The sequence below is a fragment of the Odontesthes bonariensis genome, chromosome 1, assembly GCF_027942865.1.
Source record: "Odontesthes bonariensis isolate fOdoBon6 chromosome 1, fOdoBon6.hap1, whole genome shotgun sequence".
Classification (NCBI taxonomy): domain Eukaryota; kingdom Metazoa; phylum Chordata; class Actinopteri; order Atheriniformes; family Atherinopsidae; genus Odontesthes; species Odontesthes bonariensis.
The window spans coordinates 42,466,698-42,479,099 of NC_134506.1; positions in this window are offsets into that span (position 1 = coordinate 42,466,698).

Here is a 12,402-nt window from a genome sequence, read left to right on the forward strand (position 1 = left end):
CGAGTTTGTTGTGGTTATTGCCGCTCATGAAGGTGGCGAAGAAAACTACAACCATGGTTCCTTCCATGGTCTGTTCTAAGGTTTAAAGGGATAGTTTGCCTCTTTTGACATGAAGCTGTGTAACATCCCATATCAGCAACATCATTTCTGAACATCTTCTTACCCCCTGCTGCGTCCTGTGAGCAGAGTTCCAGCCTCGTTTTGGTGTTGATGAAGGTAGTCCGGCTAGTTGACTGGGGCCACGAAAATAAAGCGTTTTGCTTCTCAAAACAATATGCGTTCCTTAACAACATGCTCTGTATCATTTTTGTTTATAAGATGAAAAATTCCAAAATAAAGTGTTTTAAAAAAATGTATTATGTGAATAGCAAATTTGTCAGAAAACACCAAAATTTCTCTATATAGACATTTAAAAAATGCAAACAAAAAAACCCAATATGCGTTCAAAAGAGTAATACATTTGCATCACAAAATGGTTCTCCAGGAAAAAGTCAGACCTCACAATCTCTTGGCCTTATTTTCTCTCCCTTCGTATCACTGCCTGCTGTGCAGACCGAGCAGCAAACACCGTAACAGGCGCGGCTGTCGGCAGGCGGCAGCAGGCAGTGATACGAAGGGAGAGAAAATAGGGCCAAGCGATTGTGAGGTCTGACTTTTTCCTGGAGAACGGTTTTGTGATGCAAATGTATTACTCTTTTGAACGCATATTGTTTTGAGAAGCAAAACGCTTTATTTTTTAAACCCCAGCCAACTAGCCGGACTACCTTCATCAACACCAAAACGAGGCTGGAACTCTGCTCACAGGACGCAGCAGGGGGTAAGAAGATGTTCAGAAATGATGCTGCTGATATGGGATGTCATACAGCTTCATGTCAAAAATCCTTTTAAAGGTGACATATTGTGCCCTTTTTAAAAAAAAAATTGACATAATTTTCTGAGATCTTATGGATATCTAAGAGACAGGCTTTGGTTAAAATACCTGTTGATTTAAGCACAGTGGCTCTATGTCTGACCCCGACTGAAACAGCTCTGTTTGGAGGGGTGGAGACTGAACAATCGCTCAACTCCACCCTTTTTGTGGGGTCAACTCCACCCTTTTTGTGGGGTCAGCAGCTACTCACTTTCCAGGAAAGAAACAGTTTAGCAGTGTAGCTGTAAGCTAGCAGCAGATGCTAGCAAACGATTCTTTCTCATCAACAGTAATGGACCAAGCCGGAGATGTACACAGCGTTAATTACTGTGTTTAAACATTTTGGATATAATAACCTCATTAAACAGTTGTACTCGGAGACCTACATCTCAACATGCCGATAATGTAATGTCTGCTACATCAGAATAGAATGGAGTCACAATCCAACAAAAACTCAAAACTGGAGGTTTTGTTTTTTTTCCTCTAGCGAAGAAAAATAAATACCCAAGTATGTGTGGACTGGGCCAAAGTAATGGGAAGCAGCTGAAAACAACCAGGAACCAAGACAAACTGCTATCTCTTCTGACAAATCTCTTTTTGAACATGGCCGTTCCAGCGCTGGTGTGAAGCCAGGGTCTAATCTTGGACCATAATTTTGCTATTTGACAGCCAAAGAACCAAAGAACTGCCTCTTGGCCAGGAGAGCAGCTACAGCTCCCTGTTGGACGGAAACCAAAAACGGCTCGTGCCAGGAGCCGTGTTCGGAGACTTTTAGTATGGACATTTGCTTGAAAAAGGTGCCCTTTTCTCCTCGAGGGGTTGTGGTCATTTCACCATCCAAATGGCCCCTAATGCCTCATCTGAAGGGATATGGGACCAAATAAAAATGGCATCTTTCATCTGAAAACAGAGGAATGGGGCCAAGTGTTAGGTCCAGGGTTGGGAATTGGGATTGGGCCAAAGTTGAAGCAGGAGTAGAAGTCAATAAGAGTCTTTTATTGTCTATTGTTTACTGGATTTAGTGACATCTAGCGGCACAAAGTGCAAGTTGCAACCAACTGAATAGCCCCACCTACCCTTAAACTAAAGGTCCAATCTAATAGTAAAAGAAACTTATCCTTGACCTTGTGGAAAAGGTCACAGGGTGTGATGTGGCTCTGCAGCTCTGAAATTACAAATGTTCAATAAATATTCCATTTTAGACGCTTCATCCACTGCAAACTTATCACATTTTTTAAATGAAAATGAATACAGAATGTGTCATTTTAGAGATATTATAGAAGTTTGTGACTGAAAAAGGTCAGAAAGGTCTACTGAAATCTTCCTGTCTTCATATTTATTCAAATTAATTAACAGTTAGTAAGATTGGATGAAAATAATCCAGTGTTTTAATAAAAGTTGCGGCCACGAAGCACAGAATTATCTCCTTTCTCTTATAAAGGATGGTTTGGTGTATCCTCTGATAAAGGACATAATTAAGGAAGCATTGTAGAGAATTCAAAACAGCTCTTATCTTGGCTACTAAACAGATACTTCTTTACTCAGTTGAATGAAAATCCACTATTTCAACAGACTCTCTGACTCATTGTGAGTGCTTGGTTTGTCCCTTCTAGGCAACATGGAGGTAATGAAGCCTTTTCAAGTGATTCTACACTAATGAAACACAGTTTACTGCATTTATGAGGTTTATCATCGCCAGTCAGCATTTATAAACCAGCAGTTTGAGTTTGTGAATGCTGCCCTGGCGACAAATAAAGCTGCATTCACGGGCGCCGTTTGCAAGTGCATTTATAAAAACCATCCGGTGTTTCGAATTTAAAAGTCAAACCCTATCTGCAGTTGTAACATCCACAATTCTTTTCTCCTTGTACAAAGATATCTATACATCTACAGATACAGAGGTGGGTAGAGCAGCCAAAAATTGTACTCAAGTAAAAGTACTGTTACTTTAGAATAATATGACTCAAGTAAAAGTGAAAAGTAGTCATCCAAATAATTACTTGAGTAAGAGTAAAAAAGTGCTCGGTGAAAAAAATACTCAAGTACTGAGTAACTGTTGAGTAACGTCTGATTTATTTGTTAACACAAGCATTCAATCAGACAGACAAAAATACTAAATAATCATCTTTAGGCAAATTAGAGTTCATCCAATTGATAAAATAAATTACAATGAGTTAATTAATTACAAAATAGCTTAAATTTAAATAATCCAGGTAAATTCAAGTACTTCAATAAAAAATGAAAGCGACTTGGGAAATGTTTAAAACATATGTAACCCATATGTAACCTAAAAAACAAACATTCACCTATCCATGGGGGAAAAAACGAGTTTAGGAAACTTAGCGCTACATGTTTCCTCAAGTTAGATGTTGAGTTTCTGCTGAAATGTGCCTTTGTTTTGGTTGACACAGAAGACACATAATGTAGCTGCTGTTTCTCACTCTTTGTAAGGTAAACATGCTTTCAGTATGAGGCCTCGTCTGCGTCTTCATTTCCCACCGTTGGTTCTGACATTTTTCATCTGTTTCTTTCTTTGTTTGCTACGACTGCTAATGCTAAAGCTAACCCGTCCCGCCGCTGAGATCGAGTACGGTCACGTGACCAGACTGCACGGCTGCGTCTGATTGGTGGAACACAGTCAGGTGGTAGAGCCTTTGGTGGAAGTCTCGCTCTCTGTCAGAATAAAACATTAAAATGAGGCGTACGCGGGGGGATAAAAATAATGAGGCGTAGAATACCAAAGAGGTAAGAAGAAAAGTAACCAGCTCATTGTAGCCTAATGTAGCGGAGTAAGAGGACAGTTTCTGCTGCACACATCTACTCAAGGAAAAGTAAAAAGTATAGAGATTTAAAACTACTCCTAGAAGTAAATGTAACTCGTTACTACCCACCTCTGTACAGATATAATTAGCTGGTGTTTATGGGCCCCTCCTAACCTGACTCCCGCCCTCTGGTATTCGCATACCTCTCTGACTTGATCCTCCATTAACGCAACCAAGGGGGAGACCACAATAACGATGGGATCCTGCACTTTTCCCGTTGCTTTAGCGACCAGTGGAGCCAGCTGATATATCAAACTCTTGCCAAAACCGGTCGGAAGGAGAGCAAAAACATCCTCACCACCAACAAATGCCTTCAGTGATTGGCTCTGATTATTTTCTAATCGGACGAAACACATATGACTCCCAGGCTCCTCAGATGGTTGTGTGAGGAAAGCGAACGCCCCCGCATGTAGTTGGTGAACGCAGCCAGATGACGTGAGTCAGGTTAGGCCCCTCCCCCTCCCCCGATCCAACATCTATTTATTAATCAGCCACTATTCAGCTTAGAAAAAAGCCTCATTAATATTAAAATACAAACAAGTTCTTAAGTTTCCAAGTTGATCCGACTCTGACCTTTTACTATCCTGCACTAGCGAGTTGAAAGGTGATATGAGTCATCTCAGGGCGCTCTGCACCCAGAGCCAACAGATTCCTTTATCCAGCAGCACTTGGCAACAGTTGGGAGGAGAAACCTCCGGCAGAAGTAGACTCGGGGAGGGCGGCCATCTGCCTCGACCGGTTGGAGTGAGACGACAGCGACATAGAAAAGAAGAACACAGAGAAAACAACAAACAACTTTACAAGCAGGGCAATTAACTAACGCTCTGCAGAACACAGTCAGAAACCGTGAGCCCCCACAGCCACTAATCTACTGAAGATACCCCCAGGCGAAGCCAGAACCTGGATCTCTTCATGCGGCAACACGAAAATGAATTATTCTCGTGCTCCTAATGAAATATTAAATATTTCAACAAGGTGCAGGATCCAAAGATAGTGTTGGGCAAGAGAGACAAAGTCAAAAGGGCTAAAAAGAGGGGCGAGGGGACAATAATCTTTCTTATGGTCGCCTTTTATTTGTGTTTAAAACATCAAGTTTGTTGCTTTTTCGCAGGAGAAAGTCAGTCTCTCTGCACAGCGATACAATGTGGAAGTAGTGAGTGTTTTCTGTCAGTTTGGAAACCAAGAGTTGTGAACTGCGGTATCTCACCCGAAGGGGCAATTTCAGGCCCAGGAACGCAGATAACAAAAGTCAGCGTGCTTCAAAACGAGTCAGAAACACACAGTTTTAAGGTTCACAAATTTCTCTAGTGCTCCTTTAACCCTTAGGAGTCTGTGATATGAATGTCTGATATTGTTTGATTTTGAGTATCTGCCGACACCGAGTCCTGATCCGATACTTCAACAGCACATTAAAAAAATGAAGTACGGCGAAGAAACAGATCCAGGATGTCCCTGATTTTTTATTTTATTCACTCATTTTATCATTTGACACTTGGAAACAGAGCACTTCTGTGAAGTAGCTTGAACAACAAAAGCAATCAAGTAATAAACAAAATCCAGTAATGTGCTTTAACTGCACCCCTAATTCTTACTCTCCTCCTCTGGCTTCACAGAAGGAAATGTACGTTTTTCTTGATGAAAACCAACATCTCTGCCTTGTCAGGTTTGAGCCTGTTCCTGTTCTCATCAAGGATGTTAGCTATGTCCTCGTCACCTCTTGAAATCCCAAGTTTGCATATCTCACAGTTTGCAATCGCAACGTTTTTGTCGTCCACTTTAAAATCCCTCCACACCGCGGACATTCGGCCCCCAGCTTCCAGCTGCTGCCGTGTTCTGCTTCGCTTTACGGCAGTGACGTCATGCCGCATGTTTCTGTGTGGAGTTCAGACCTGAGACATAAAAATCAGGGGAGTTATGATTATTGTAGTTGGGGATAAACACCTTCCTCAGTCTAAATAAATGCAATGTGGAGGCATTGGAGACCCATCCAAGATGGCGGCCGTGCTGATACATCAGCTCCAACTGGCAGCGTCAGTCTATGAGGCGTCTACGTATATTCTGTCTGTGATTGAGACGGTCTGATTCTGTACCACCATAGAACATGAAATACTAAGCTGTTATCTTTTCCCATTTGTTTTGAAGTGTTACAGTTCTGATAAAAAAAATAAATAATGAGAATAAATATACATATATAGATAGGCTACATATCCGATCCATGATCGGGATGAAACGTCCGATACCGATCGAGGCAGAAACCACCTGATCGGATCGGGACATCCCTACTTGTTATATCTGCTCACAATCACTGCTCATCAAGGCACTTCATATAACTCGATACTCTGTGTGTTGTGTATCAAAATGTGCAGAATAATCTCAGCTATCACTTTAAAATGCTAACCAACGATCCTTCAGAGAAGTCGTGCACGCTAAATAGACTTGGTGACTCTCAAAACCCCCCCGCATACACAACAGACATCTTTTACACAAAAAAAAACCTATACAAATGGATGTAAAATTTATTTCTGTGTGTGATTCAGTTGCTGAAAAAAATCAATAATTAAAGACTCCTAAAGGTTCAAAGAACCTTTTTTTTTTTTTTTAAATCTCTCGCTGCTTGTATCTAATCACATTATTACAAATCTATTATTTGGACAACTACAAACTACGACACATGTTCTGCTTTAAGGGAGCAAATAAGATGCAGGAAGAAGCCGACTTTTTCAGTCGGGTGCCATCGTTATCACGTTTTTAGTGGTAAATGGCCAACAAAATAAGTTATGACAGAATTTGGTTGTTAAAAGAAAGAAATTCAAGTAAAATAATCTCCTCTTAATCTTTTGGTTTAATTTTTCATAATCTCTCCTCCACTTCAGACCAGTTGGTGGCGGTGATGCACCTTTAAGATAGTTTGCCAACCGCCAAGAAACCCAGAGGAAGACAGATAAGTTTTTTTTCCCTTAACATTCAGCGAAATGTTGGAGCTTCAGAGTCCGATTGGACACTGGAAGGATGAGTAAACGTTGGGTAACAATATATATCAACTTTCTACCTCACTGAGGCATTTCCTCTTTGTCTCTAACAGAAATAGCTCAACAACAATGACCCTACTAAGAACTCACAGTGCCTCCTGGTGGCAGAAATCTGCACATGACATCTGAACTCACTACTGGCTCGGATCCAAACTTAGAAACACTCAGTGGGGTCACATGGCTCTGAAAGGATCAGATTATTGGCTAAATTACAATAAGAATGAGCTGAGCAAGGGTAATTCTCCTTGGATATATGGCGGTGAATGAATGGGATCAGAGGCACAAAGCGTGTCATACCCCGGTATGATAGGTGGCGCTGTACCCATTCCAGCTGTTGCTAATAGAGTCACTTCCTGTTGACCTCTTCACCACCAACAACAACAACAAACTCAGGCATTGGAGAAAGATGGAGAACGCAGAGCAAGCCCAACGGAGTATTCTCCATCGCGTTGTTTCTTTCTTTCTGACGGCGACAACAACAGGAATATCGTCTCCTTTGACTTCCGGGTCACGACCCCGGGAAAACATCTGGAGCATGCGCAGAACGCAAAGTCTGATTCACCACGAGCTTCAGCGTCTACAAGCAGGTTTAGAGTGACTTTCAACCAAGCAGTGTTAATTTCATCAACCAGGACGATGACGAATATATTTTGTTAACGCCCCTTTTTCCCGTGACGATGACGAGACGATGACGCACAAAATTGCTTCCAGAAAATAAAAATATGACGAGAATAAAAAATGATTTTCGTTAACGAGACTAAGACAAGACGAAATTTACAAGCCATGGACGAATGGACATTAACTCTTTCTGTGCCATTGACGTCTATAGACGTCAATTGCGTTTTTTAACGGAGCGGGCTGGGGGACAATCTAGCGGAGTTTGTCACTAAATCTTAGGCTTGTAAACACTAAACAGAGAACATACTGGCAAAATTACCCGCTAGGTGGCAGCAGTGCCACTTTGCACCAAAAAAAAGCGTGTTTTCTCCGTTTTTTTGGTCAAACAGCTGTTTTTGGTGAAACCAACCTATGTTCTACTGTCTATTACTAAAGGACTGAAAATGGTAGAAACAAACTTTTTTTTCCTGATGAAAGAAGAGAGTCTACTCTTTCGTTTGGTAATTTCGGTGTGTACATAGTCATAAGACACAGTTTTCTGTGGGTCTTGGAAAATCAGTCAAAATACTGTAAAACACTTGGCAGTATGGGTCTCTCTGCACTGAAAATGGCTGGCAGCCAATGAGTTAAAAAATGTAATTGTTTATAATTAATTTGTAATTTGTAATTGTTAATATAAGTGTTTCTTGAACTTCATAGAAGATTACGCGCTGTTGCCCTGCACGGCTCCTGTCCCACAGTGCCTCGCACGGCTCAATAGTAAATATTAGTAAATATTAGTACATAGTAGTTCAGTGAGTCGAGTTCAGTTGAATTTAGGCCCTTTTAATGTCAAGTAACGTAGCCGTTAGCTAGCTATAACTTAACCGTAGCTAGTTCAACTTTGCAGTCCAGTCATGGCGTCGGGCTCGGATACCGGTATACGGTTTGTTGGAGCTGGGCGAAAACAACGCCTGGATGTATGGAGCCATTTCGTTTACAACGCGAAGGACAACAAAACAACCTGCATCATAATGATTGATCATTCCGCCGTGTGTGGAGAAGTTCTATTATGTACAGTGTTGACTAAAATGACTAAATATGACTAAGACTAAAATTGATTTTCGACATTGTGACTAAGACTAAGACTAAATTAAAAAAAAGCTTGCGAAATTAACACTGCAACCAAGTTATCTCGGGGTCTTAATCCAATCCGATCCTATTTATAGTCAGATTAAGGTGTCTACATGCACTTAATAACTCAGTTTTATTGTTATTTAGCCAATAATCCGATCCTTTCAGTGTCATGTGACCCCACTGACTGATTACTTTGAAAGCATGAACAAACTGAACATATCTGCAAACGAACATGGACGCTTCCAGATGAATTCTCGTGAAGAGTGGGTCACAAATGTTAAACGGCACCTGAAAGAAACACAGAATAAAGCCCAGTAGGATTTTGCCCCTTCACAAACTCATGCAGGTGCTTTCAAGGGCAGTTTCACTGCAGAAAAACCCACGTTTATGATTGTTTGGTGAGACAACGATCAGCGGCACGGCCGGATTCACCTCCTGAGGGGAAACACTTGTTGTGGGCCCCCGTTGGCCCCCTCTGAACACGCCTGTGGACCGTTGACACACCAACACAGGTATGTTGAAGAGATGTTTCTAAAAACGCCTTAAATGAGCAAGATTTTCACCGATTCTGTCTGAAATGTTTATGTGTGGCGTTTTTTGGACCTTTGGATTTGGAGTTGATTTACACTGAAAAATGGCGAGAGAGTTTTCATGTATCCAAGACTGAGCTGAAGGGAAGGAAACTGTTATTTATTTTTCTATAAAAGAGGGAAAAACCAAGTTTGTGTGAAGCTCGTTAGAATGATTATGTAACATTTTATCAACCTGTTAGTTTTACATTCAAATGAAGCAACTATAAGTGAAGGAAAAATATATATATATATATTTGTAGCACATTTCATATACAAAACAATTCAAAGTGCTTTACATAAAATAAAAGCTTTGCAGCAGGGAGTGGAAGAAGCATTAAAAATACATAAAACAACATAAAGTGAAGGAAAAAAACAGATTTCTGAGTAAATCTGGAGTATTTTGGAGCCCTGAAGGTCTGCAGCTCCTGGGCTGTTGCCTGCTTTATAAAATAGCTTTTATTAGAGCTGCAAAACCTTATAATTGATCATTGAAAAGTAGAAGAATCTGCATTACATGGAAATACAACTTAGAAGTTGACTGGGTGTTATTAACAGCACAACAGGTATAAAACCAGTTACTTATGAAAACAAAATTCTATCTAAAAGTACTTAATTCTTTGGTTTTGCTGGGAAAAAAAAACATTAAATAATTCCAACTTGCTTTCTGTCATTTGATCTGAATATTACTGCATTTCTTCTTTAAGAGCAGATGGAAACATCCTCTGACAAACTGTCATTGTTCTGGATTCTGTTCTTTCTGACATAAAAAAAATCAACGGGAGATGTTTAAGAGAACATAACTAACTTATATCAGTTAGTTCATCAAACTGTATGATGAGTACAAAACGTCCCCCGTGTGACGAAGAGAAACAGAAGCTCTCTGTCCTTTCTTTAAGGAGTCTTCAGGAATAGTTCTCCAGGCTTGTTGAAGGACATCCCAAAGCTCTTCTTTGGATGTGGGCTGCCTTTTGTTGCGTTCTCTGCCAACATGATCCCACACTGCTTCAGTAATGTTGAGCTCCGGGCTCTGGGGAGGATTCATCCCTCCATCAGACCTGCTGCCACTGATTTTCAGCCCACTTCTTGTGTCCTTTGGCCCAGCTCAGCCTTTTCTCCCTGTTTCCCTTCCTTAAGAACGGCTTCCTGACAGCCACCCTTCCATGGAGCCCATTTCTGATGAGGCTTGGGCCAACAGCAGATGGATCAGCTGAAGGTCCAGATGCATCTCTCAGCTCCTGTGTCAGGTCTTTGCTGGATGTTTTCCTCTTTCTTAAGGACATCACTTTCAGATCCTGTTCATCTGCTGTAGATAGTTCTTTAGGCCTGACACTTCTTCTTCTGTCCTCCACTTGTCCAGTTTCCTCAAATGTTTTAAGGACACGCTGCACACCATGCTGAGATATGCCAAGTTTTCAGCTGACAGCTCTTTGGGAATCACCTTGTTGCTGCAGAAATCCTGTTTTCTGTCTGTCACACTGTGTTATCTTTGCTGTTTTTCACACATGCAGCTAAAGAAATGGGAACAAATCTTAATTCCAGTCTAAAACCCACAAAGAGCTTCTAGATTATTCATTTCTGGTGGCATAAAAAAGTTTAATCATTTCATTTATATTAATTGTTCCATAATTAGTCATTAGATTATATCTTATATTCCTTTTTTAAGCTTTAAATTGAATCTTATTTACTTTTTCCTGATGTTTAATAAAATATAATTCTTATTTTTGTCTGTTTCTTTCCTACTTTTCTACTTTTAGACGTGATAACGTTCATTTTTTTGGGATTAGGATTTTTTTTAAACTGAATTTCTGATATTAATTTGACTCTTTTGGTAACTGAAAGCAGTTTTAACGTAAATGTAGAAAAAAGTTGAAACTATGAAGCTGTTTTTCACAGATGCAGCTAAAGAAATAGGAACAAATGATGTGTCTCTGTGACAGGCTGCTGGTAACAAAGTGCCTAAAGATCCAGTTTAAAACGGCTTCTTTGCTAAGTTGTCTGTTGTGTGTGGACACAACTCTGGTTCATCCCTTGAGTTAGGAGCCTTTTTTCTGCCTGAATGGTTCATAGGCCAGAGTTAAGTGGCTTAAACAAAGGAAAAACACATCAGGGACAAGGACTGGACTGAAAATGAGTGAAAAAGCAGAAAATGAAAGAAAAAAATGGAGAAAATATTGCTCAAACATTTTTTAAGAAAATCTGGCTGCTTGGAAGGAAAATATAAAGAAATGAGGGCTGGATGAAGACGTCTGCACACGACTGTACAGCTAGTTTCATTTTGTTTGTCATACTTCGACAGCTTAAACAAAGAAAAAAACACATCAGGTACAAGGACTGGACTGAAAATGAGTGAAAAAGCAGAAAATGTCCAAAGAAATACTTTGAAAGACCTTCAGAAAGCCTGAAAAACTATTGATTAAGAACACTTTAAAAGATTACAACAAAGTCTGACTGCTTTTAAAGTGAAAACTGACTAAAATAAATGCACTCAAGTGTCATTTCTCCACTGATCCTTTAAAATAAGTTTTCCTGTAACAACGCGATTGAGAAGCAAGAAGCAGTATTGATTGATTGATTGATTGATAGATTTTTATTTTCGAACATGTATGAAAAAGAAAATGTATGTAACTATTTGTACATACAAAAGAAAGAAAAAGAGAAATTAAAAGAATGCCATATATACACTTCCTAAATATCTAAATAAATATATAATCACAAAATAAATATATACTACACATATCCTTGTAAAAACAAAATCAAAAGACCACTGATGCACCATGGGGGATGTGGTTTAACGCAGGCAAAAGAAGATGAATGTCCAAAAATGAATTCTTGGGTTTTTTGATTATTTATTTCCAAACAATAAAACAAACAAAAGAACAAAGAAAACCATGCCTGCTGCTCTCTCCTTTTCCCTGGTAAAAAAAACCATTGGCCCACCCAGGTCCATGCTGGTACTCCAGGTGCCCAGTGTGACCCAATTAGCAAAATATTCTAAACAAATAACGAACAAAGAATATTAGCAAAAAAATCTAATCTAAATAAAGCACTGAAATTAATCAAATAAAGTTACTCATAATTAGAAAATTCAATTTAACTAGAACCAAAAAACAAAAACTAACTCTACAAATAGCTCCTACATACATATATATATAACTAGCCCCATAAATAAATATATACCATACACTAATTAAATTACAATATAACAATTAACCCTATTCTATTCATATATTTATCCCTCATCGTCCTTCCTCTTCCATGTACTTGTTTAAAAACATTTTTTGTACCTTTTTTTTTTAAACAGAATTATATTTGCACTTTGTTTTATTTCTGTCTCC